General features: G+C 46.5%; 1 protein-coding gene across 2 annotated transcripts in view; it reads right to left on the bottom strand.

The window, feature by feature from the left end:
- GNG12 (G protein subunit gamma 12) overlaps positions 1-24,315 on the bottom strand; it is a 119,838-nt gene extending 95,523 nt beyond the window's left edge. Inside the window, exon 1 of one of the 2 annotated variants that reach the window (XM_079777615.1) lies at positions 23,828-24,315. The gene's annotated coding sequence lies outside the window, so the exon portion shown is untranslated. Of the gene's footprint in view, positions 1-23,824 lie in introns of both variants that reach the window. The other variant, XM_079777614.1, reaches the window with a different exon arrangement.
- Positions 24,316-25,794: the final 1,479 nt, after the last annotated feature.

Raw genomic sequence — 25,794 nt, 5'->3', positions numbered from 1 at the left:
ATTTTACCTTTTCTTCTTATGGGGTGATAATGAAAAAAAAGAAAAGAAAAGGTGAGAAGCACTGATCTATTACAAGGTGATTCTGCGCCCGCAGGGACTGAATGCAGGAGACGTGAGTGGAGGGAACAGCAGTGAAAATGACTTTTCCTCCTTCCCTTCCCTGAGCCACAACTACACTGAGCACTTCCCGCATTCAGTGCTTTACATGTCTTATTTTACTTTTATCCTCACAACAACCTTTTGAAGCTATGTTCCCTTTTTACTGATGCTTAGAGAATTTAGGCAGCTTATCCAAGAACCCACTAGTGGTCAGTGGTACCTGAGGCAAGTTTAGTACTTCGCCCAAGCTGGGCACTTGTAGGAGTGTAATCATCGCAACTATGAGCAGAGCTGGCAGGCCTGAGCACATTGGTGGGAGGGGGGGGGGGGGGGGAAGCTGCTGGTACATGGTGAGCGTATAAACAAAAAGTTATTTGAATGAGAGACTAGGAAAGCAAAAATGCAACTGGGAGAGAAGACAATGGATGGGGAAGGAATCCAGGCAGGGGACAGGACAGGTTCCAGGAGGAAGGGCTGGCCTTGGAGAGCAGCAGGGCGGGAGAGACGGGAGGAAGCGGAGAGAGCGGCTCAGGGCTGTGGGCAGGTGATGCTGGCCGTCTAGCCACTCAAGGCAGAATTCCTGCATGGCTTCCTGATGGAATCAATCAACAGGACGGCATTACTGTTTCCAGCAACCTTCTTCTGAATATTATGTCTCCCTCCTTCCCTAAGCCCAGACTTAGACAAGGCATCCAGACACTGTGCCTTAATGAAATTCCGAACTTTTTCTAGTATGAAGACAAGGTCTTAGCACCAAAAACAAAAACACAACTTTCCAGACACTCAGGAATAGTAGCTGTCAGTTTAGTATCCGTGTGTGAGAAGATGCTCGGTGCACGTGAAGTTATATTAAACTGAGACACTTAATCTGACTTCATAGTGTCTTTATCACAAAAATACATTTGCACAGCAGCCACCCAATAGGTGAGGCCTTCAGTCTGACGTCCAAGCTTGCTTTACATCTGGATTTGCAAGCCCCTTGCAATAAATCCGCCCCCGTCCCCACCTTGGACCATAACTTGGGGACAACTGATGTACAAGTAAGGCAAGTGAGGTCCTAGATTAAAGGGGTCTGGCGTTAATTGCCCAGACCTCCGCTCAAATTCCAGTTCTCTGATGATCAGCAATTTTAAAGACAAGTGAGTTACTGAAATTCAGTATGCTTCAGTTTTCTCCTTTATGAAATGTGAATAGCAATACAAGGATTTTAGCTTCAAATATGATGGAATTGATCACATCTAACATAATACCCAATACACAATAGGTCATTCATATTATTTCTGTTCTCTAAACTCAGTGGTTCAGTGTTCAAAGTGCGATCCTGGGCCAGCATCAGCAGCAGCATCTGGGAAGTGGTTAAAATACGAATTTTCAAGCCTCAATTCAGACACACCGACTCCCCTGGGGGTGGGCCTAGCAACCTTGGTTTTAACAAGCCCTCCGGGTGATTCTGGTGCTCACTAAAATTTGAGAGGCACTGCTTTAGAGTAGTGGCTTTCAACATTTTTATCTTGTAAGCCGAGGAATCCTTTCTTCAAAAGGGATCTTCTTCAGAGGGCTGATTTGTGAAGCATGGAAACTTGAAACAGCTCTAATGGTACTGGGTAGGGAGAGAGCTCCCATGGACCCCGGGTCCTGCCTCATTCCCCGCAGCCATCCCCGGGGACCTCAGGGGCAGGAAACAGTGGTCTTTGGCACAGTTGCAGATGCTACAATTGTTGGTGGCACCGAGCAAAGAATTAAAAGCCTCAACACAACACTAAACCATGCGACCATAATTACAGGGCAAATGCTGCTGCAGTAAAAGAATGCTTCCCTGGGCGTTAAAGGGCATCTGCAGCTAAGCCCGTCTGCACTGGGTCACCCGCCAGCACCACACCGCTGGCCCCACTCCACTTACATGCTTGGGAGCAAACCTCCAACAAGTGCCAACCTAGCAACTATCTTCTTCGGCCCCAGCTTGATGTTACTCTGCCCGCAGTCCAGAGCAAGTTGTACCCCACTCACATCAGGTCAGAAGACCCATTTCATCTGTGGTAGCAAAAATACATTATATGCCTTGATCTTTTGATCAAGAGGCCGCCCACCAGTGAGCGGTGGGTACACAGTGGAGAATCACTACCTGGGAATAAGGTTTGAGAACTTACGAGGCAGAGGTATAACCAAGGAAAACATCCTGAGGGGGTTTATTTGTTTATTGAAGAACACACGGTACTGTGGATTCCACACGGGACTTACGCAGGCTGATGGGAGAAAATAAGCAAAAGAAAGAAAAGCCAGTAAGGAGAGCCTTAGTTCTTTGGGGGGAGGGGGCGGGCGTGGGGGCGGAAAGATTTGCTTTGGCTTCTCAGATGAAAACTGCAGAGTGTGAAGGGATGGTAAAGAATGCCTTAGTTAAGCAAGATTATTGTGAAAAACTAGCTTCCACTGATCAAATCAGTTATCTGTCATCAGTACCATGACTTCCAGCTCCTGTTTCACACGGACTGTGTTATTATTGTCTCTACTCTGACAATGAGGATAACCTTGACATGGTAAGTACATCAACTGCAGCATCTAAGAGAAAAAAAACACCCACCCACCACTTATATCAAAACCAAAAATATTTTGAGACACCAAAGACTATTTTTTTAAAAGTTGCCACAGGGAGCTCTTCTCACTGATTTTCTAATGTGAGCCTCTTCCAATATCATTGGGGGGAGGGGCAGGAAGGGAGGATGACAGAACAGGTGTTAATTTCAGGTCACAGATGGGGAAACTGAGGCACAGGCTGGCTAAGGGCTCTGTTAAAGATCACACTGCTGATCCGTGGAGAGTCCGGCCCATAGTCATCATGAGGTCTTGGCGAGAGATCTGGTCCAACACCCTTATTTTTTAGAGGAGCCACCCTTCATCCAGAAAGGGGCGGTGACTGGCCCAGGGTGATTCTCCTGCTCTGGCACAGACCGGCCGTACCTGAGCCACTGGAAAAGGGCCTCCCACCTGGTGAGAATGAGGCGGGAGGCAAGGACGGGACTTTTCTCCTTCTCAATGTCTCTAAAAGGACAACCACTAGCCACGTATCCCTATATAAATTTAAATTGTTTGAAATATATTTTTATTGATTACAGAGAGGAAGGGAGAGGCAGAGAGAAATAGAAACATCAATGATGAGAATCATCGACCACCTGCCTCCTGCATGTCCCCTACTGGGGATCGAGCCCACAACGTGGGCATGTACCCTGACTGGGAATCAAGCTGTGACCTCCTGGTTCATAGGCCAACACTCAACCACTGAGCCACGCAGGTGGGGCTTTAATTTTAATTACAATTAAATAAAGCAAAAAAAAAAATACTTCTCAGTTAACTAGCCACGTTTCAAGTGCTCGAGAGCCACACGTGGCTGGTGACTACCACGCTGGCCAGACTGAGCAATGCCATCACTCCGGGGAGCTCTAGGGCTCAGAGCTGCTCTACAGCACAGGCTTCGTGACGGGATGGCGTTGGCGGGAAAGAGCAGTGGGACCTGGAATTGGAATCTCGGGGACAGTACTAGTAATTAGTTCTGTGAACTCAGGCAAATCTTCGAGCCTCAGTTTCCTCATCTGTCAAAAGCAGAAGCTGGGCTCCATAATTCTGTACCTAAAACTCCAGATGGCAGATTCCCGACTCCACCCACTTTTCTTTCCCAGGATTTCCCTGCTGACCCCTTGTCAGATTAGAGCCACAGAATGCACGAGGTCTTTAGTATTTCCTGTAGAACTACAGTCACTCAATGAGAATGAAGTAAGTCGCATCTTTCTCATTATTTCAAGGTTAACATAAGAAATAGCCACAGGACAATCTCTCCAAATATTCCCCAGGAAGAACTTCTGAAGATACTAAGGGACCTATCCCCAATGTCCTTCACATAAGGACCTACATGACCACTTCATTGGAGTTTAGGGCCAGAAAGACAGTGTATTTCTCCGGAAAGCTGATACACTTCTCTTCACCACAGAAGGAAATTACATTTTTGGAGTGGGGAGGGGGCACTGGATTCCCAGAGGATGAGATGGCTATGCGTCAGTCAGGCCTAAGCGCAGGCTCCATCTCCACGGCACCCGCACCCGGAACACGGATGGATCGCATACAGAGCTCCTGATGGCTTCCGAGGCTGGAGCTCCACCCCACTGAATAGACAGGGCGTTCCCCCAAAATGTATACACACGTTAACAGCCGACAGCTCAATTTTGAAAATGAGATGCATTTTAATAAACACTGCCTTTATAATTATTCAAAGTATATGTATACATTTTTGCGGGGACACCCAATATATTTTCAGCAGAGGCCACATCTACATCTAACACTTTTTCCAAGTACAGCTAGAATGATAACACGTTTAAAAATTAAATAGTTCAATGACCTTCCCAGTACACCACACTGTAGAAATATAAATGTGGAGTGTAGTGAGAATAAAAATAACATGAACCTCACATCATCGAGCTGAACAGAATTACTTACTTATCCTAGCAAAAGGCTGGCTTGGGGGGACTTGGGCATCCTCCTCCCCACTGTTACCCTTATAGGCTTCTCCAATTAAATTTCAATTAATTAAAATATCAATAGCAAACATTTATTGAGTGTCTCAGTTCACTTAGTGTCAGGCACTAAGCAGTTTATATATTGTAACTTATGTGTCACAATAACTCCAGGAAGAAGGCGCATTATCATCTTCATTTTCCAGGAGACAGAACTGAGGCCTCCAAAGGTTAAGTACCAGCTTGTTCAAGGTCACACAGTAGCAAGTGGCAGAGCTGGGATTAGTCTCTGTCAGCCAGACTCCTGCTTTCTGCCATTACAGAGCACTGTTTCACCTTATAAAGTATAAAGTATAAATTTAACAACACCTTTAGAAAACATTACAAAAGCTTGCAAAGTTTTTAAAAAATTGTATTTGCTAATAAGCAAACACCCCTTTCAGGCTGCCAACCCTGAGCCCTTCCTGTTTAGAAATTTTGGAGAACACCAGCCCTTTAATTCTGTCACTTTCCCAACAATTGCTCTAAAGTTCCTCGACATTGTTTTCTGGTGAAATAACCAAAATGCCTGCATCCAGTGCAACATCAACTGAAGGCATATTAACTCTTAGCGAAACTGTTCCTACCTATGACAACTCCATACTGAACATGGGCAAGGCACAGACAATTGAGCAAGGAACTTGATAACCCCAGTGTTCGCAGCTGTTGTGAGTCAGTTTAACAACAAATCTGCATGAGCAATTGCTGGGCTCTTTAGAAACATGGTACCTGCCAGGAAGCAGTTTCAACTTCCTCTTCTCTGGACTTTCTGTCCTCACATAGATGCTGACTCTGTAAAACCTCAGGCTTTACTGTGCTTTTATGTTTTATATGCTTATTAGGACAATCTTCTGAGGACAATAAAAGTCTCTTAAAGGGACTAGAAAATGAACAGTTATTGAGTTAAGTGTGTGTGTGTGTTTTAGAACCAGAGGGCTGCGTGGTCTAGTCAAGAGGGCTCAGGTTTCATTCTGCCTCTGCAACTCATGAGCTGTGCAGCCTTAGGCAAGTGACTAAGCCTCTCTGAGTTGTAGTTTCCTCTTTGGTAAAATGAACTAATTATGTACTTTATGGGGTTGTAATGCCTGGCCAAGAGAAGGCATACAAAAAAAGTTACTTCCCTCTCACCCTCATCGTCAAAGTTGTAAAAAGTGAAGTTAGTTTGAAAACCAGGTTGCATTCTTGAAATTTCATTTTTATTTGGTTTATGACCATAGGAGTTCCCGAGGGACTCTCACTTTCAGATGTTTCTGGAAAGTGTTACCATACAGAAGGCTTTTAGCTCTCAAGGGAAAATCCAGGTGAAGCAGACATTCAATCCAAACAAAATCTTACCCCCCCCAAAAAAGGTATTTGTATCCAGCAAAACAAATTCCCAAATCAATTCCACGACTGTGAATTTTGCAGGCCACCTTCCTCACAATGTTTCCTTTACTGTCTGATAAAAATAAAATATTCTATTGGACATAGAACAAAATGAACACTGACCACTAAAACCATTTCTAGTCAAAATTCAAGAGCCTAACATACCCCTCAAAAACAATAATTTGCTCTTAGGCTCCACAGGACTGACCTGGCCATAAGTGACACTTATGTCACAGAATCCCAGAATTCAGCTTTCTCAAGAAAACTGTCCAGGAGATGGTACGACTTGCCACAGAGAGAGGCGCTTGACCAAGGACCCCTTCCCACACATGTAGCCTGTCCCCCACGTTACACTATGGGTGAGCGTCAAAATGGGAATATGAACGGTGACACTCCCTTCAGGGACACTCCTTTTTGTTTTCACCTTGCAGGAAGCACCAATAATTTGTTCCCAAGTAGAAGAGCTGGGTTAGACAGCTTAAAGGTAGGGTTCAGCATGTTTTCAAGGAAGGGGCTCTGTGAGCTGCAGGCAGACAGGATTTGTACTCAAAAGGCTGCTCCCAGACCCCACAAACACAGGAGGAAAATGAGCCAGAATCCAGAAGACTCATCGGCAGCCAAATCACAACATCCCCATCGAGTTGAAGATCTGCACTGCAGAGATTCCAGGGTAACTGGGCAGCAAGAAGGCCACCCTCCCGGCACTCCCCACCCTTGGCTGGGAGCTTCCTGAGAGATGCTGCCCTCTGGGCCCTACGCCAGAGGGGCTGACTTCACAGGTCTGGGGTGCAGCCAGGCCTTTGGGGTTTTCAAAATCACGCCCCAGCTGACTCTAATGTGCAGATGAGTTTCCAAACCACTACCTTGGTCTCCTGTTATCAAGGCTGCCTGGGCCACTAAATTCTATTCCCTTTAAGAAGTATTCTTCTTCTTTTTCTAATAAAATATTTTTTAAAAAGGAACAAAGTCCTACATTTTAAACTTTTCTCAGGGAGAAAGTTTGAGGTCAGAGTCCCTGGTGTGCCCTGCCCCCTAGTAAGTGAGTAGAACACAGAATATATTCCTAAGTGTAAAGGCTATCTGCCCCCTTTCAAAGAGGGTGGGAAGGAAAATGCATCAAGACATTTCTGACGGGAAAAGAAGTCCAAGGAACAGCTTCACTGCCCTTTGGATATCTTCACAAGAGCTTCCTTAAGTCTCCAACCTTCCCTGGGTGGCTCCTCCTCAACTCACTGAGCCCAATAGTCTTCATTATAAATTATTCACTCTTAGGTAAGGTCCTCCCTCCTCCCTCCACTCTCTTGAGGCCTCCTGCCTCCAGCTCAGGCCGCCTCTGTCCCCACCTCCACCCCAGGTTTCCAGGTGGGCCCTCATCAGGGAGGGTGTGACCTATAAATACCAGTGGGGCAGCGGAGGGTGAGATGGGTGGAGAGAGGGTGTGTCACAAGGTTTCTCCAAGTCTGGTTCCTGCCCACTCAGCCATTCTGGTATAGGCGGGGCCGGGTGATAAGAGGTTCAGAGCCCGGCAGGCCGGCACCCAGATAGACCCCCACTCACAGGGTACACTGGACAAGGCTGCACAAAACAGGAAAACAAGAGGCGTGGGGTCCTGCTCTCACTTCTGCCATTTGCTAGCTCCATGCCCTTGGGTAAGTAACAGAAACTGTCTAGAAAGAGTCTCAGTTTCTCCATCTGTAAAATGGAAATAAATGTTTGACCAGTGTTTTAGTCCATTCGGGCTGCCATCACAAAAATACCACAGACTGGGTGACTGGGTGACTTGAACAACAAATTGGTGTTTCTCACAGTCATGGAGCTGGAAGTCCAAGATCAAGGCACCACAGATTCCGTGGGAGCCTGCCTCTGGGTTCAGAGGTGGCTGATCTCTCACCGTATCCTCACAGGTGAACGGGGCAAGACCGGTCTCTAGGGCCCTGTGATAAGGACAGTAGTCCTATTCAGGAGAGCCCCACTTGCTTCCCAAAGGCCTCACCTCCTAAAACCCTTCTGTTCGAGGTTAGCACCTCAACACATGAATTTGGAGGAACATAAACATTCAGTCTGTGACAACCACGCTCCTCACAAAGCTTTCTCAAAAGTGCTCGAAGTTGGATTACTTTAATACAATAGAAATTCTCTAAACACTCATTGAGTGTTCTCTGCACTGGACACTGCCCGTCACCAGCAATATAACAATGAAAGAACGTCACTGACTCCAAGGGACACAATACATTCTGGAGGGGAGCCAGAAGTATGGCAGGTAAAACTGTACCATTCAGTGTAATAATTGGTTGCACAGCATACCCCTGGAAACCCAGACAAGGGGAAAGCTAAAGATGTCCAGTGATGGGGGTAAAGAAGAGATTAAAAAGGCGCCAGCAATTGTAATATCACCTAACATTTATGCAGCTGTAGATGTCAGGCACTGTTCTAGACCCATCCTATATAATAAAGAGGTAATATGCAAATTGACCATTATGCCCTCACAAGATGGCTGCCTATGACCAGGCCGGCGGGGGGGGGGGGGGCAATAAGAGGTGACCAGGCTGGCAGAGGGAGACAGTTGGGGGTGACCAGGCTGGCAGGGGTGGCAGTAAGGGGTGACCAGGCCAGCAGGGGGGCAGTTAGGAGTGACCAGGCTGGCAGGGAGGGGGCAGTTGGGGCAATCTGGCTGGCAGCGGGGGGCATTAGGGGCTATCAGGCCGGCGGGGGGTGGGGGAACCATTAGAGGCAACCAGGCAGGCAGGCAGGTGAGCGATTAGGAGCCAGAGGTCCAGGATTGTGAGAGGGATGTCCAACTGCCGGTTTAGGCCCGATCCTGGGGATCGGGCCTAAACCGGCAGTCGGACATCCCCCAAGGGGTCCCAGATTGGAGAGGGTGCAGGCTGGGCTGAGGGACCCCCCCCCCCAATGCATGAATTTCATGCATCGGGCCTCTAGTGTATATATAATTTCAGGTGAGCCTCAAAATAGCCTTGTGAGGTACTGTTATCCCCATTTTACAGAGGAGGACTCTGAAATTCAGAGAATACTATGGTCTTGAACGTGTGTGTCCCCTCAAGATTCATGTTAAAATCCTAAACCCAGCTCTGATGGTACTAGGAGGTGAGGCCTTTGGGAGGTGATTAGGTCATGAGAGTGGAGCCCTCATGAGTAAGATTAGTGCCTTTACACAGAGACCGTACACAGCTCCTCACCTTCCCCATGTAAGAACTCAGGGAGAAGAGAAGACAGTTGTTTAGGAACCAGAGAGGGGGCTCTCATCAGACGCTGAACCTACGGTGTCATGATCTTGGACTTCCCAGTCTCCAGAAGTGGAGAAACAAATTGCTATTACGCCACTTTGTCTATGGCATTCTGTTATGTGGCCTGAATGGAATAAAATAGAGAGGCAGTCACTCAAAGTCACATGGCTGGCAAGTGACAGAGCTGGGCTTTGGCCTTGGGCTTGCCCTCAAGATCTGGATCTTCATCTTTTGATGACACTGCATCTACTTTAACTGTGAAACCATTCTGACCTCCTCCCCATGCCCTTGCCCCATCCGAGGCAAAGACGGCACACCATCCTCTGTACCTCCACACTTCCCTCCTCACATTGCTGTTTAACACTCTATCCTACTGTCATTGAGTGTCTGTCACCCCCATTAGTTTGGTGGCCCTTAAAAGGCAGGAACAGAATGCAGCAAGTGCCTAGTAAACAGTTGGCATTTAATAAATGATTTCTTAATGGACGAGAGAATGAAATTATGCTAGGTTTCAAAAGACAAGCAGGAACTCGCTGGGTAGTTTGAGTGAAACTTTCTCAAAAGTAGAGGCTGTACCTTAGTCATCCTATGTCCCCAGAGTCTGGCACTTATTACAGGTGCTTAATGTGAAATAAACTCTAGGCAGAGGAAACGGTGGAACAAAAATCCAGAGAGATTTAATGTCACATGGTGAGTATGGGTAACCTGGCCAGCATGAATCAATAGAAAGGGTGTGTGGGAACACAGAAATGCTTCCCAAGCTATCCATGGTGAAAGATCAGTCAGCTTTTTGGTTTTATTTCCAATTCATCATGGACCAATACTTTTATAAAATGCAATAAAAGCAAACCGTTAGAAAAATAAAATATAAAATGCAAGTCTAGTGTTTTATTAGATTCAAGAGATGTAAAATGACTGTTTTAATTGCTATGAAAATCTCTCACTCTGTACTCTCCGTGTGTGCACTCACCTAGCTGCAGATCATTAACAAACGGTTCTGTCTGCAGACCACGCTTTGCGCGGCACCGGGAGGGGGAAGGGATGATGTGGGGAGCAGTAGGAAGGATGAGCTCTGGGTGAGCAGTCAAGGACTGTGGGATAATAATGTTTCCTGAGGGCTTTCTGTGTGCCAGGCACTGTCCTGAGTGCTCCACACATGTTAACTCACTTAAATTCCAAAACCTGTGAGCTAGGTGTTATTATCACTCCCATTTTACAGATGGGGAAACTGAGACAGAGCAACCGAATAACTCTTTCAAGATTCCAGAGTTCATAAAAAGCATAGGCAGGCCTTGAACCTGGACAGTGTGAAACTCATCACTAACTGTAATGCCTTCATGCAGCTGGGAGACAGGAAGTGACATTTAGATCTATGTTTTAGAAAAATCACCCTGGTGGCAGTTTGGAGGGCAGAGGTCAGCTAGGAAGCCATAGCGACAATCCAGGTGAGAGGCAGTAAGGGTGGAGAGCAGGCATGTGGGCTGGTTTGGAGGTAGATGTGCAGGCATTGGTGGGAGTGAGCTGTGTCTGAGCTGGAGGGCGGTGGAGAGCAGGGAGGGGCTCCAGATGACTCAGGGGTTCAGAGCCTGGCTTCCTGAGGGGATGGAGATGTTTTGCACTGACTTTTTCAAAGGAAGCAGGAAGAAAAGCACCTTTTGATGGGAAGATAATTAGATGGTTTCCAACAATGTCTACCTGAATTTGAAGAGTCTAAGACAGACAATCTGTAGTTGTGTCTTAGGAAAACTCTAGAAACTGTGATCTTAGAGTAGTTTATTGAATTCCAACGAGGACTATTTTTACTCCAGTTCTGCTAAACTGCTCTCCTCCTTTTCTCCTTCACCGTTTGTCAGGTTACACTTATAATGGCTTAAAAAGAAGCTCCCTACTGCTAAAAATCACACACACTATATAAAAGGGTCTGGTCTGGTCAACAATCCCAGTTTTCATTGAGGAGGGAGAGGGGGGTGTTTCCACACCATCAGGAATGGACACCAGCGGGGTGTCCTAAAACTGAACTCAATTCTGACATTATCTACCGAAAGATCCCATCAGATCCCACAGGTTAAGGGTTCAGCCCTACAACTTCACCTGTGCTTCCCACCCACCAGCCACAGATCAGAGGTGCCCAGGACCCCCTCCTTGTGTTTGATTAATTTGCTAGAGTGGCTCAGAAACTCAGAAAACCCATTTACTCACTAGATTACCGATTTATTACAAAGGATGTTAAAGGAAACAGATGAACATCTAGAGCAATGGTCGGCAAACTCATTAGTCAACGGAGCCAAATATCAACAGTACAACGATTGAAATTTCTTTTGAGAGCCAAATTTTTTAAACTTAAACTTCTTCTAACGCCACTTCTTCAAAATAGACTCACCCAGGCCGTGGTATTTTGTGGAAGAGCCACACTCAAGGGGCCAAAGAGCCGCATGTGGCTCATGAGCCGCAGTTTGCCGACCACGGTTCTAATCCCTGGAACCTGTGAGTATGTTCTGTAAGGAGGCAAAAGGGACTTCGCAGGTGTAATTAACGTTACAGATCTTAACACAGGGGGAGTAGCCTGGATGACCCAGGTGGGCCCAATTGAATCAAATGAGCCTTTTTTACAAGAGGGAATTTTCTCTGGTGGGAGGCAGAGAAACAGAGCAGAAGGGCCCCTCAAAGAGATTCCAGGCATGAGAAGGACTTATGCTACTGCTGGCTCTGAGATTATAGGGTTCAAGTGCAAGGACCAGGGAGAGGTTTCTAAGAGCTGAAGGTGGCCTCAAGCTGACAGCCAGCAAAGAGGCAGACTTCAGTCCCACAAAGCACGGAACTGGATTCTACCAACAACCTAAATGACCTTGCAAAGGATTCTTCCCGAAGACTCCCAGTGAGATTTCGGCTGTGTAAAACCCAGAGCAGAGAAGCCGGCCGAGCCCATGCTGACTTCTAAAGACTGTGAGATCACACACAGGTATTGCTTTAAGCTGCTAAATTTCTGGTAATCCATTACAGCAGCCATAGAAAACTAACACTCTTAGGGTTGATGTGGGTTATAGTTGAATGGGCAATTTTATTTCTCTTTGTGGCACACGGAATAATGTCACATCTCATAACTGATGGCATCTTAGATTTGTTGAAATACGGTGATATTAACTATTTTGAAAATGGGCCAAGTTATCTGAGAGGTCAGGTGACTTGCCCAGGTGATTCGGGCTGCAAGCTTTAGCTCTAAACTATCATGTACGCTGTCAGAGAGCACATAAGGGCTAGAGAACCCTGCTGACAGGCCAAGGAATGGCTAACAGGATTCTCTCCCCACCCCAGCCCCAATGAGGTCCATGTCTGACATAAGATCTCTAAAATGTTGATCACAAAGACCTGGCCAAGAGCCCAATTCAGCAGTTAAACAAAAACAAACAAACAGTGCGGCATGTTAGGTACCTGTAGTAGCATTCGTCCGTCCACTATCAATGGAGCACTGCAAGGTGCTAGGTCACCTGCTAGATACTGGGGACAGAGCAACAGACCAGGAGCCTGTCCTATGGAGCTGACACTGTAGTGGGGAGAGCAACACTCCAGGGACAGGGAAAGAGAAGCACGGGGAGCAAACAATAAGCCTCCAGAGAGCTGAAAAGCAACTTCCACAAAAATCTGAATCCACGTATTCAGAAGCTGACAAGGGAGCACGGGCCTGGGAGACCAGGTCCTCCTTTCCGGAGCGAAGTGCAGGAACTCTGGGGAGAGGTTTTCGTGATCACTGTTGTGAAGTTTTCCTGTTGTTGTTGCTGTTGTTTCTTTTTGATGGAGATGTCAGCTAGCTTTATGAATTTCTAAATGCAAACAAAAGCGCAGTCTGCATCCTAACCTGTAAGTTCTCTCTCGATGGATTTCATTTTTAAATAGAGGAAAATTAATGTACATTACACTAACATCCCAAGAGCTGACTGAAAGAACATCTCAAAAATAAAGATGATTGTGTGCAACTCCAACTCCACACCTGTTGTTCAAATCCTGAACTTTGGCTGGTCTCCTCACATTGTACTCTTACTTTCTCTTCTCTTTCACCTTGGAAATGGAGTAAACAGCTCTCGGTGAGATCAAAGGGAGAAGAGGAGCCCACTTCAGCAGATTAAAAATGCGGTGTGTATGACCTTTCCGGAGATGCATGTAAATGGGAAACTCCACATTTCTTACGAGATTTTGCAGAAAGTACCATTGGAATTTATATAATCTCAACCTCTCTCTCTTGTTTTTGTTGGAGAGGGAGAAATTCTAGACTCGAAGATCATCCTCATAATGGTTTTGGAGAAGCCCCAGTTTAATAATACCATTAGCTGAAAACTATTTATAAATCGGACATTAGCGACTGGCATAAAACCCTACTTTCCACTTCTCTCAATTTTGCGCTGACAATCTGGCAGCCAACTTCTACCCTTAGGCCCAAAAGAGCCATCACATTCTTAAGTCAGTATCTAAGAGATTTTGACAGCAGTGTAGGCAAGAGTCTTGCTTCAAGAAGAAAGGTCAATAAATGCCCACAAGAGGATCAATAGGTGTGAACAGCACACAAGGAAAGATGTACAAATGGCCCCCAACCCCCACCTACTTGTCATTTGAAAATGTTTAATGAGCCAAAGTTACCATTTCCTCCTAACCAGATTAAGAAAAATAAAATGAGATGACACACTTCTTGCTGCTGGGGCTGTGGGGAAACAGGCCATCCAGTAGTACATCGCCTGTGGGAGGGCAATGTGAGTCAGCCCTTCCAGAGGGGGATTAATGAGCCCTGTGATTCAGCAGCCCACTTCTGGGAATCCGGCTTCTAAGTACCCCTGCACAAGGGCAAAATGACTTATTACACCTTTATTTGTTGCAGCACAGTTTATAATAGCACAAGACTGGAAATACTCCAAAGGCCCAGTAATAGAGATTGGCCAAATAAATTATGGTCCATCCACACAATGGAAAACTATTATGCTGAGAGAGAGAGAACAGAGCGAGAGCGAGATTGAGAGAGACCTCTATGTGCTGAGCTGAGACTTCCAGGACGTACTGCTAATTTTAGAAAGCAAGGTACAGAAGAGTATTTATAATACGCCAGAAGAGTATATATAATACGCTATCTTTTGAGAAAGGAGGAAGAATAAACATATATATTCTTATTCGGTTGTATTTACAGGTTGCCACCTAGAGAGAGTGTGGGAAAGGCTTGGATGAGAGGGGAGCAAGCTTTCTCAGTGTGAACCTTTTGATAGGGTTGTAAGGTTCTTGGGGACAATATAAATATTTTGCCTATTTTAAAAAACGAAGAGGTTGCATAAGCCATTTTTTCATATGAATGTGAAGAACAAGACAAGACCAGCTTGGAAGACACAAGGCTAAGGAGTTTAGCTCAGGGATCTGGGAAACCTGGGTGAGGGCAGGTGAGTTCTCAAGTCAGTAAATGAGAGGAAGCTGGGTCCAGAGTTCAGGAGGTGAGCAGAGTGAACATGGGAGAGTTGATCTCTGCCCTGTTTTATGTTACCTGCTGGGTGTGGGTGTCCCTGGGCCCCCTGATGTTTATTACAGCCAGAAGGAAGTCAGAGACCTGTGGGTGAATGGGAGGCACTAGGGTTGCCTCCCAGGCAGCATGCCAGGAGCTTTTATTTGCTCTCTGGATTTGGACAGTAATGGCTGAAGCACACCGCTCATCAAATATTTATGTTAAAAAAAAAAAAATAGAGGGCAAAGCATGTGCTGGAATATTCTGCTTAATTCGACAAGAGAAATATTCCTGAAAAGTTGAGACTCCTGGAATTTTGTAAAATCAAATCATACTGTAAATGCAACAGGTTAACTTTGCAATCTAAAAAAAAAAAAAATCTATAGGGAATCCTTGTTAGGGATTGTTATCTCCTGCCATTTCTGCTTTGGGAATCAGAGTTTGCCTGAAGAAAGCTGCATTTAACCAGATTAAGTGTGAAAGGCGTTCACCTTCCTCTGCCTGTGGGCTTTTCCCACAAGGTGCAGCCTCTCCATGAAGCAGAAGACCAAGGTCCGAAGTACAAACCTTCATCCTCAGAACCACTGCCTTAGCAGTTTGACCCACTAAACATGGCTGATCCTACCTGCTGTGCAGGTCGCCTCCCAGGAGAGGAGCCAGGAGAGGGAAGTTAATTCTGAGAATAGGTTTTCTAAAGGATCAACGTAAAAGAAAAGGCCTGCAAGAAGCACCAGCTGGCACTGGGGACACGGACACGGACGGACAGACACACACACACACACACACACACACTCTCTCCCTTTCTTAGTTTTTGGTAGCTTTAGCAACAAGCCTCCCTACTTGTTACCCCCTAAACCAGAAAAGTCTTTTTACACAAGCAGCAGCGCTCACAGGTAAGTTCCAAAGGCTCCTAAGGCCACACTGTCCTTGGCATCCTGTCCCCAAGGGGAGAGCCCACCGTTGGTCAATAGATAACATGAACCCCTGTGCCGATTCCCGGAGTCAGCACTGCATTCCCTCCATCGGGTGGACTACAAAAAGGGGTGCGGGGACCCCGGCATGTGTCAGGCAACACTAAGCAAGTTGCTGGCATTCGACCAACAGTCAGCAATGTCAACACCACCCCAAGTGCTCGTCTTAGGAAATGATGGCATTGAAGCCTGTCACAGGGACCATGAACCACTGAACGGGCATTCCTAGCCAGTACAATCAATTTTACTTTTTTGATTAAAAAAAGAACAGTGGCTCATGCAGGTGGCTGGCACACGCTGTAGAGAACATGCTTTATTCCTTTGTTCCACTGGCATTTATTAAGCATCTACAGGTGTCAGACTCTGCTGGCTCATGGCTTTCAAGGCCTGGAGGGTCTGTGAGAGGCAATGCGACTGCTGACCGCATCACAACTTTGTGTGCGTGAGAGAGAGGCAACCCCTCCTAGTGGACCTGGCCTTGCAGGCTTGATGGCATCAGAAAGAAGTGCCCCTTCCTCTGGCAGAGGCAGTCTGAGTCAGAACACACCGTTTCCTTAAGAAGATTTGCGTTACCACTTGTTTCCTTGGCCAGCACTCTTGGGCAGTGAATAACCTGCACATGGGTTCAAGACAGCCCTGTCAGGAAGTCACAATTCAATCCTTCTGCTCCTGGGCCAGACATCCAGCCCTCCCTAACAATTTGTCTAAGCAGCTGATCATGACCTTATACACTCATGTGAAGATGGTCTCCTGTGCCAGCAACAGACTAATAAAGGTTTCAGTACAGGACAGTGCTGGTTTCAACACTTGCCCAATTTGCCCGAGATTCAGGTTGACTAAACTGGTGTGATGGTTTTATATCTATCAAGTCCTCACTGAGTCTTAATAAAGCCCCAAGCAGCTCTTGGATTTGGATTCCTCTTTCCATCCTTAGCTTTATTTAGCTCCTGTTGAGAGCTAACCCATGTTCCTCTGCAGTAATTTCTCCCCGAAAAGCAGACAAAATTTGAGGTCACTGAAAGCTTGGGGCCTTAGTCAAAGGGTCCCCAGTAGAGGTGAGGGTTTACTATCCAGTGCTCAGGGACATCTTGGCTGGTAATCTGCAGCTAAATAAAAACCTGATTATTCTACATCAGTAAAGTCAAGATGCCACCCCACAGGGCTCATGTTGGTTTGCATACAGCTATTGGAATGAAGGCAACGCTCTATATACAGAATGCAAGTGCGGAGAGGAAGGCCGATTCAGAACCCACTCCAGTGAGCATCTGTGAGGATGCCAACCCAAGTTAAATCAAAAGTTACGCTTTCTCTTGAGTCAACCAAACAGGATCTATGTCAATTACATGACATTGATTGCAAGGGGAATGATAGTCTATTCCAGTGGTTGGCAAACAGCGGCTCGCGAGCCACATGCGGCTCTTTGGCCCCTTGAGTGTGGCTCTTCCACAAAATACCACGGCCTGGGTGAGTCTATTTTGAAGAAGTGGTGTTAGAAGAAGTTTAAGTTTAAAAAATTTGGCTCTCAAAAGAAATTTCAATCGTTGTGCTCTTGGTATTTGGCTCTGTGGACCAATGACTTTGCCGACCACTGGCCTATTCCGTAAGAAAGCACACGGGGATGTAAGGCGTCCTATGTCTCTGGCTCCAAAGTCACCTGCTTACAATCAATGAATGAGGAAAATTGCAAAAGATCCTTAGCCACTGATTTACTAAGATAGACCTAAAAGAAATTCTCCTTTTAGCTATTAATTCTCCAGCAGAGTCGAAAGTATGAAAAGTCTTAAGAGTCTGCAACACCCTGGTTTTTATTATACAGTAATCCTCTGAAATGCAGGCCCATTAAAAGAAGACAAAAACCCTCCCTGTCAGAGGATGGCAACCAGACCCTCACAGCTAAGCACTTTTATGATACCCAATAAAGCCTGACATGATAAACCAAACATTTCAGTGACACTAGGAATGATTTTCAAGAGACTCGGCAATAAGTGGAATAATTCAGCCAGAAGTAACCTTCAGTCAAATCACCTCCGCTCTCTCTGCCGGGGATCCAAGCCACCTGCTCATTATTCTCCTTTCATTCCTAAGAGGAAAAGGGGTGAGGACAGGGATGAGGAGCGATTGGTCTGAGCTGGCTCTAGCATAGGACTCAGCAGGCCAGTTCCTTCATCTGGACTCTCAAGCCCTCTTTGGGAATGCAGGGGAGGGAGAGGCAGATCACTTCAGGCCTGCCGGGTCTCTGACACAATTCTAGAAATGTCACCATCTATGGCTGAAGAAGAGTGAGACCAATGAAAGGCAATGATAATTCTCAGGTGGGTCATCCCAACCGTAAGAGAAGCTGGATGCACCTTCACTTCAGCTCTCAGCACAGTGCTCAGCGAGTGGTGCGTGGAGTTGAACAACTCCGGGTCGACGTCTGGTCTGGCCACTGAGGGAGCCTTGGCTTCCTCCTTCTCAGTTGAGAAGACTGAGCAAGACCATGTGTGTAAAGGGCTTAGACCTGGGCCCAGGATGTAGAACAGCTCAATAAACGGAGTCACACAATTCTGCCGGAAGTATTTTTTTTTTCTATCGAACTTTCCTGTTAAATTAAGTGCACTGTGTCTTCCTCGCGACTGTCTGGCAGGCATCGGATATGCTGAAGGTGCTGTGTGCATGCAGCTCATCAATGCAGTGACAACTTCCATAGTCAAGGTTGTTGGACTAGGTCTGTATACGGAGCCTAATTGCAAACATCTCGTAAAAGATAAACCTGCAAACTTCTGAAAGAACCTTTCTTGTACTGCTAAACAGTTCTCACTACCAAGGTTTTGACATTTAACTGCTACGTGGGCTGGTGTGTTTTTTCTAAAACAGTAACAAAATCCTGCTATTTGTAGCTAATAAATCAGAACTTTCACTGAGTAACTGTTACACAAATGGATTGCTTTTATTATATACTAGAGGCCCGGTGCACGAATTCATGCACCAGTGGGGTCCCTCGGCCTGGCCTGTGGGATCGGGCTGAAACCAGCTCTCCATATTCCCTGAGAGGTCCCATATTGCAAGAGGGCGCAGGCCAGGCCGAGGGACCCCACTGGTGCACAATCAGGGCTGGGGAGGGTTGCGGGAGGTTGGTCAGCCGGAGAGGGACAGCGGGAGGGCTCCAGGGCATGTCTGGCCTGTCTTGCTCAGTCCCGATCCGCCAGACCCCAGCAACAAGCTAACCTACTAGTTGGAGCGTCTGCCCCTGATGGTCAGTGCACATCATAGTGAACAGTTGAGCGGCCTTAGCATATCATTAGCATATTACACTTTGATTGGTTGAACAGTCGACTGGATGACTGGACACTTAGCATATTAGGCTTTTATTATATAGGATTCATGCTCACTGGGGAAAATGGGGAGAGAAAAGGGGAAAAGCATCAGAATCCCATCAACCATTTGTCTGGATGTTCTTCTAGACTTTCTGTTTATGCACACGCTGTTTAAAACCTGGTTGTAATTGTAATAATGCACTATAACTTTGCATACTGCCCTTTCCCTACTTAACCTAGAAAATATGGACTTCATGGATTATTGATTTCTTTTTAAGTTTCTAATAAGAAAGGAAAATAAGATTGAGATCTAGGAGGATTAACTTGTGTCACATTTCACATTTAAAAGATGCAATGACAATTGCCTAACTATATTCTCTTACTTCCTAAGTACTGCTTGGCAGGATTTTTTAAGAATACTGAGCTTTGTTAGATTTTTGGGAAACACTGAAATTTTGTACAGTTGTTTTTTGTTACAAAAATGATACATGCTCATTATATAACATTTAGAAAGAGAAAATTTCAGTAAGTAATAATTTAACATTAATATTTATTGAACACTAGAGGACCGATGCACAAAATTCGTGCAAGGGGCTTGGCCCCTGCTGCCGTGGGCGGCTGCCTCTGCCTTGTCCCCTGCTGCCGCGGCTTCGTCCGGAAGGTCGTCCGGAAGGATGTCCGGAAGGATGTCCGGTCTAATTAGCATATTACACTTTTATTATTATAGTCTATGTATCAGGCACTGTTCTGAATGCTTTAGACAGATTGATTCATGACTTCCTTACAACACCTCATTGAAGCACAGAGATATTTAAGTAACTTGCCACACTCTACACACCTAGAGGCAGGAGCCAGGAATCCATCACTATGCTACGATGTTTGTTCTAGGAGTAAAAAGAATCAATAATTTATTCAGTCAAGTCCTCCACTGCTTCAGAGTACAATGTGATAGGCAAGAAATGATTCATAACTACACTATACCCTTTACATCTATTTTAAAATATTATAAAGCACCATCTCTGTGTCCCTGTGGAACAATTAGTAATATAAGAAGCCATGTGTGGCACGAGCTATGATCCCAATCAGTCCAATCTTTTGCACCCAAGTTACATTAAGAAAAACAAAAGGCGCTTATAAAAGGGTTTGTTTTTAAAGATGAAAGCATTTTATAAAATTTTGCAAATGTTTCAATGATGAGTCGATTTCCTGAATTAACTGAACATGCATTCCCCTGGAAGTTTATCATCAGTCATAAGGCTTTTACAAAACGTTTACTAAACATTCCCAATCAGCCCTAAACACTACTTGTGGCTTATCTGTTGGCACTGGACATCGGTGCATGAGAAAGTAAATAGCTGGATACCCCTGGGTCACATTTCTTCATATTTTAACTAAAAGTCATACTTGGTTCAAGACAAATACTTCTGTTCCTGGTTTAATTTCCTATACAGGGCTAATAAACAGGACTATTTGAAATATATAAATTCTCTTTAAATTTAAATAAGATTAATGAAATGTTTCTGACTGCCTAGTTCTAAAAAATAACACTAAAAGCATACTGAAACTGTTAATCCATTAAACATAATTATTCATATCACTGTGGGAGAAACATGACACACACATGTACACAAATATTTTACATCTATCTACCGATCGGTAACATCAGGTACCTTCTTTGGAATTTAAAATTACACTATCCAGCATTTCCTGAAGGTTCTAGTTGCCATCTTATAATTTATCCAAGAGCCTGCTGCCAAAGTCAGCCAGATCAGAAAATATCTAATAATTCAGACATTAACTGTGTGTTGGGTGCAAAGTGTTTTCCAAAGATTCATATCCTATATAATAAAAGGCTAATATGCAAATTGTTTGCTATGATGTGCACTGACCACCAGGGGACAGACGCTCAACACAGAAGCTGCCTCCTGGTAGTCAGTGCACTCCCACAGGGGGAGCGCTGCTCAGCCAGAAGCTGGGATTAATGCTGGCGAGTGCAGTGGCGGTGGCGGGAGCCTCTCCCGCCTCTGCAGCAGGGAGCAGGCCTAAGCCGTCAGACATACCCCAAGGGCTCCCAGACTGCGAGAGGGCACAGGCCGGGCTGAAGGACCTCCCCCTGCCCAAGTGCACAAATTTTGTGCACCGGGCCTCTAGTACTTTCATAAAAACCCTAGAAATAGAAACCGCTGTCATCCCCATTTTACAATGCAAACTGAAAACGGTTAAATAACTGAGATTCGGATCCAGGTCTGTCCGCATGACACCAAAACCCACACCACAGACCACTGTTAAACTGCTTCTCTTCCGAATCAGGCCTCAGAAACATTTTATTTGACTTCGACAATCTACCTCCCTAGCTTACACAGAAAATTAAAAAAGAAAACAACACCACCCAATTACAAATCCAACACAATAAATGACATAATTCTTAAATGTGAATTTTCGTTTTTCTTGAGTTTATTTGGGTTAACATTGGTTAATAACACTGTATAGGTTTCAGGTGTATAATTCTATAATACATCACATCATCTGTATATTGTATTGTGCATTCACCACCTCAAGTCAAGTCTCCTTTCATCATCATTTATCTTCCCCCCACAACCCCCCGTGAATGTTGTTTTTCTCAGAGAGAGGATTTCAACATAAAAAACAAGAACTAATCTTGAATTACCTAACCATTTCCTCAAGTGTTTTCACTATGAAGCTCTTAGCTGTCACACCTGACAAACCACTCCTCCTTCAACAAGTGACAACAACACAAGCCTGACACCTCAAATTTTATTGTTAGGGAGCTAGTCTTTCACACGAGCCTGGAGCATGCTACACAGAAAATTTTTATAAGATTAATCTTTTCAGCCTCTTGTAAAGCACAGATTCACGTATTTATGTATTTCTACACAAATCTAAATGCTGTCGGGGTTCAATACCTAGTGAATTTACCCTGGGTTAAACACAATAAAAAATACGACTGCAAAAAATATATATAAACATATGACTGCATTTTTTATAAGGTTTAAAGTTGCAGTTCTTATAGGCCATACAGTATTTTTTTGGCTCTAACCCAAGGTTTTATGATGCTAGTTAACTGTTAGGGCACTCAAAGGGACTGAACATTTGATCCTGAAGTCCTTTTACCATTTAAGTCTCTATAAAAAGTTTGATTGCTTTGAAAAAGTATGTGATGTGTGAATCATTTGTGTTTATTGGAAAGGGGACTTGCTAATACATACAATTTGATTTGGAAAAAAAAAAAACACACAAAAACAAAAACACACACCAGCTCCTTACTTGAATGTGATTGTTTTGGCAATAGTAATACCCAACCCGTCACTCCAGCGCTGCCTGCCTTCCTGGTTCTCCTAGGTGAGGGCCGCCATCCTGGAGGAGAGCTGAGGAGCACCAGCGAAGGTGCAGTAACGGGACTAGCGCTTTAAAAACCACGGCAAACCCCGCTTTTCAAGGCGGAGAACACACAGATACAGACCCTGCCTCTGACAGCATCCAAAAGATTCATTATAGACAATCCATTCAGACCAAGCTACAACAGCCCCAGGAAATATAAACAGCCTCCGTCCGCAAAGACAACGGGGGGGGGGGGGGGGGGGGGCGGATAACTGATGGGAAGGAAGCTGGTCATGTGAAGTTTCTCCAACTCCACACGGTCTAATAAATTCCCGGTTTGTTTCCACTCGGAGCAGCCATTAAACGTGCCCTGACACGTGGGTACAGGGGACCTCCCTTTTCTCGGGTTTTGTCCATTTCCTTCTATGCGCTTGTTTGTATACATACAACCACGCCCGGGGGACAGGGGTGACCACAAGATGACAGGCCTCGTCAGTTCCTCCTCTTAAGATTCCCAGTTGTCCCAAGTTTGACTCCGCGGCAGTGATTTATCGAGAACCACGAGTTCCTTTTCGAAAGTTATGAATGATGTAAGCCAAGTTTACAAGACACCAACGTAAGGCGAGGGACTAGCGAGTGTCGGAGACGTGAGCTAGCTACCGCGTTTGGAAATTAGCTTTCATTGCTATGCCCTAGTTAACATTTAGAAAATAATAAAGTGAAAAAAGAAGCAGCCCTGATCCACGCAATAAGTGTCCGGGCAATACTCTTATTTTTTATTTTTAATCACGCAAGATTCACGTCCGAGTCTGGACTTCCCCGTGTATCTATCACCTGCCCAATACCCTCTCGGGTCACCACCTGCTCGGGGTCCCAGGCGGGACGTGTGCGCCCTGGGTCTTCCTCTCTCTGACCCGCTATCTCCCCGCCAGACCCTCGGCGCCCAGCGGGTTCCAGGGCTACGCACCCGCGGGCCAGTCCCCAGGAAGAGCGGAAGAAAGTAGGGAAGAGGGGCGTGGCGCCAGGTCGCCCCCAGAAGCTGGCGCTCCACCCAAACCTGGCACCACCGCCAAGCCTGTGCTGGGAACACGGGAGCCTCCCAGCCCCGAACCGGCTCGGGGCGCACGGCCCGGGGCGGGCGAGGAAGCGAGCTGGGAGACCTCCCCCCGGTTCCCGTGTTCCCCCCCAGGCTCCGCTACCCCAGCCCCAGCCCCAGCCCCGAAGGGCCCCTGGCTCCCCGCGCCCTCCGGCTGCGCCAGTCCAGGCGAGCGCGCCGTCGGTCCCCGCTCCAGGCGTCCCTCGCCCTCCCTCCCCCATCCCCTTCTCGGGCGACCAGGGCCCCGACCAGTCCCCGCCCTCCGGGACACTCTTCCCTCCTTCCTCCCTTCCTCCGTCCCCTCCCTCCATCTCGCTTCCCAGCACCGGGAACTCGGAGGCGGCCCCCGGGCTGGCCAACCGACGCCCCGCGCTGCGCCCCAGTCCCCGCGGGGGCCCGACTCACCACCTGCGTCCACCGCTGGGTGCTCACTCGTCTGCCGGTGGCTGCCCCGCCGCCGCCGCCGGGGACTCGGTCTCTAAGGGCTCCTGGAGACGGCTCCGACCTCTCCTCCTCCTCCTTCTTCTTCTCCCGCCCTGGCCCCGCCTCGCTCGGGGTGGGCGGGGCGGACAGCCCGACGGGCGGGGCGGTGGCGGCCGGGACTCCTTCCTGCGGCCCGAGCCCTCCCTCGGCCCCAGACGCCCGGAACGTTCCCGGGTTCGGACTCCGACCCCTGTCGCGTCCCGGCGGGCCGAGCGGGTCGGTCGGGAGCTGTGAAACTCCGCCAACATCTGGCCGCTTCGGCCATTCTCATTTGTCCTTTCCCGAATTCACGGAAGCCCTGGAGTTCAAGGACTCTCGGGGGCCCCCCACTTCGCTGCCTTCCAGGGGGCTGCTCTGACTTCTCGGGAGTTTCTTTCGCGTGCGAACTCCTCGCCAGCCCTGATGCCAACAGTCCCCTGGGCCACCAATATGCGCGCTGCCAACCCCCTACACCGAAGTTCGGCTCCGCTCCAGGAATTTCTTAAGAAAACAGTCACAGTAAAATTTAAAGGGCCCTGGGGCCACGGAGAGATTTTGTTTCCCAGAAAGTGGAGAGACGTTCTGTGGATTGTTGCATTTGAAGTACATGCAAGCATTATGAGCTTCACCTCCCTCTCTTCCCCATAAAACGCGTGCTTCCTAATGCCCAGCACCTGGCAGAGTTCGGCGTAATGGATTCATTGGATTTGGCTGGGTTTTCTTTTGGATGGATTCAGGGTCCGTAGTTTGAAGAGCCACTTCTGTTTTCACAGACTGCAAACGATTGGTACATAGAGTCATTCAATGAACATTTACTGAGCACCTGCTACGTGCCACACATTGCCTTAAAGATGATGGGGAGAAACCAAGATGAATCTGATGGGGTGTCCAGAAAGAGTAAAAAAAAAAATAGATGTTTAGAAATCTTATTACTTAGACAACTCCCCACATATCCCTAAATATCTGCTTTCTCGTTTGACAGGGTGGAGATAAAAGAGAAGGTGAGGCCAAAGTAGGTCACTTAGAACCAGTGCGGGCAGAGTCCATACTTGAAAATGGAGTCTAAGAGCATTGGTGAGGGAAGTCTGTGAGTTGAGTTTCACCCACTGAAGAGAAGTGAGGCCTAGTGTAGTAAGGACATTATCTTCACTCTTTCTTCCTGGCCGCTACTCAACTATCATTCTGGTAAAATCACTTGACCAGGCTGCAGAAGGGATGCTGCAGGTAGAAGAAGTTTCTGTTTGGATGCTTTGCCCCAGGAGTGTGGCTGTAGCCTCCTGTGGATGGCGGTAGTTGTTGGGGTGCAAGCCACAGCCTGCCAGGGGAGCCCTTTGTTTCCTGCGTCGTACAGTGGTAGAAAATTCTTGACTGACTTACAGACCCTGACACCTCCAAGCATATACCTATACAGAACAGTGTGATGCCAACGGGGACTGATACTATCATACCCTGGAGTTTCTGTCTTTTGGCCACAGATTACAGAATCAACTCCTACAGTCCTACCAGCAATTTCCATTTATGAGGCGCTCCATAGTGTCATAAGTGCATAAGCTCATTCAGCTCTTGCAAAAACCTAAAAACTGAGACATCAAAAACTTAAGTGGCTTACTGAAGATTTTCTAATCCAGGGCTATTCCAAGTCCACTGGTCCATAGAACAGGGACAGTCTGGGACCTGTTACCCATCTGTAATGGGATGAGCATAGGAGTTGAAGATGAGCAAATAGAAACTTTTATAGCAATTTGACTGAGTAATTTTCTGCCTGTTGACTTTAATAACTAAAAATATGGCCTTGGGTTTTGTATGTCTCTTATTTCATTTTCTCATTATCCATTCTGTATCTATCATGTTGTATAAAAGCATCAACTGTAACAGATTTAAAATGAAATACAACAGACAGTTTGAGAGGCATG

Source organism: Cnephaeus nilssonii, assembly GCF_951640355.1.
Source record: "Cnephaeus nilssonii genome assembly, chromosome: 7".
Classification (NCBI taxonomy): Eukaryota; Metazoa; Chordata; class Mammalia; order Chiroptera; family Vespertilionidae; genus Cnephaeus; species Cnephaeus nilssonii.
This window is presented reverse-complemented; position numbering and strand designations above follow the sequence as displayed.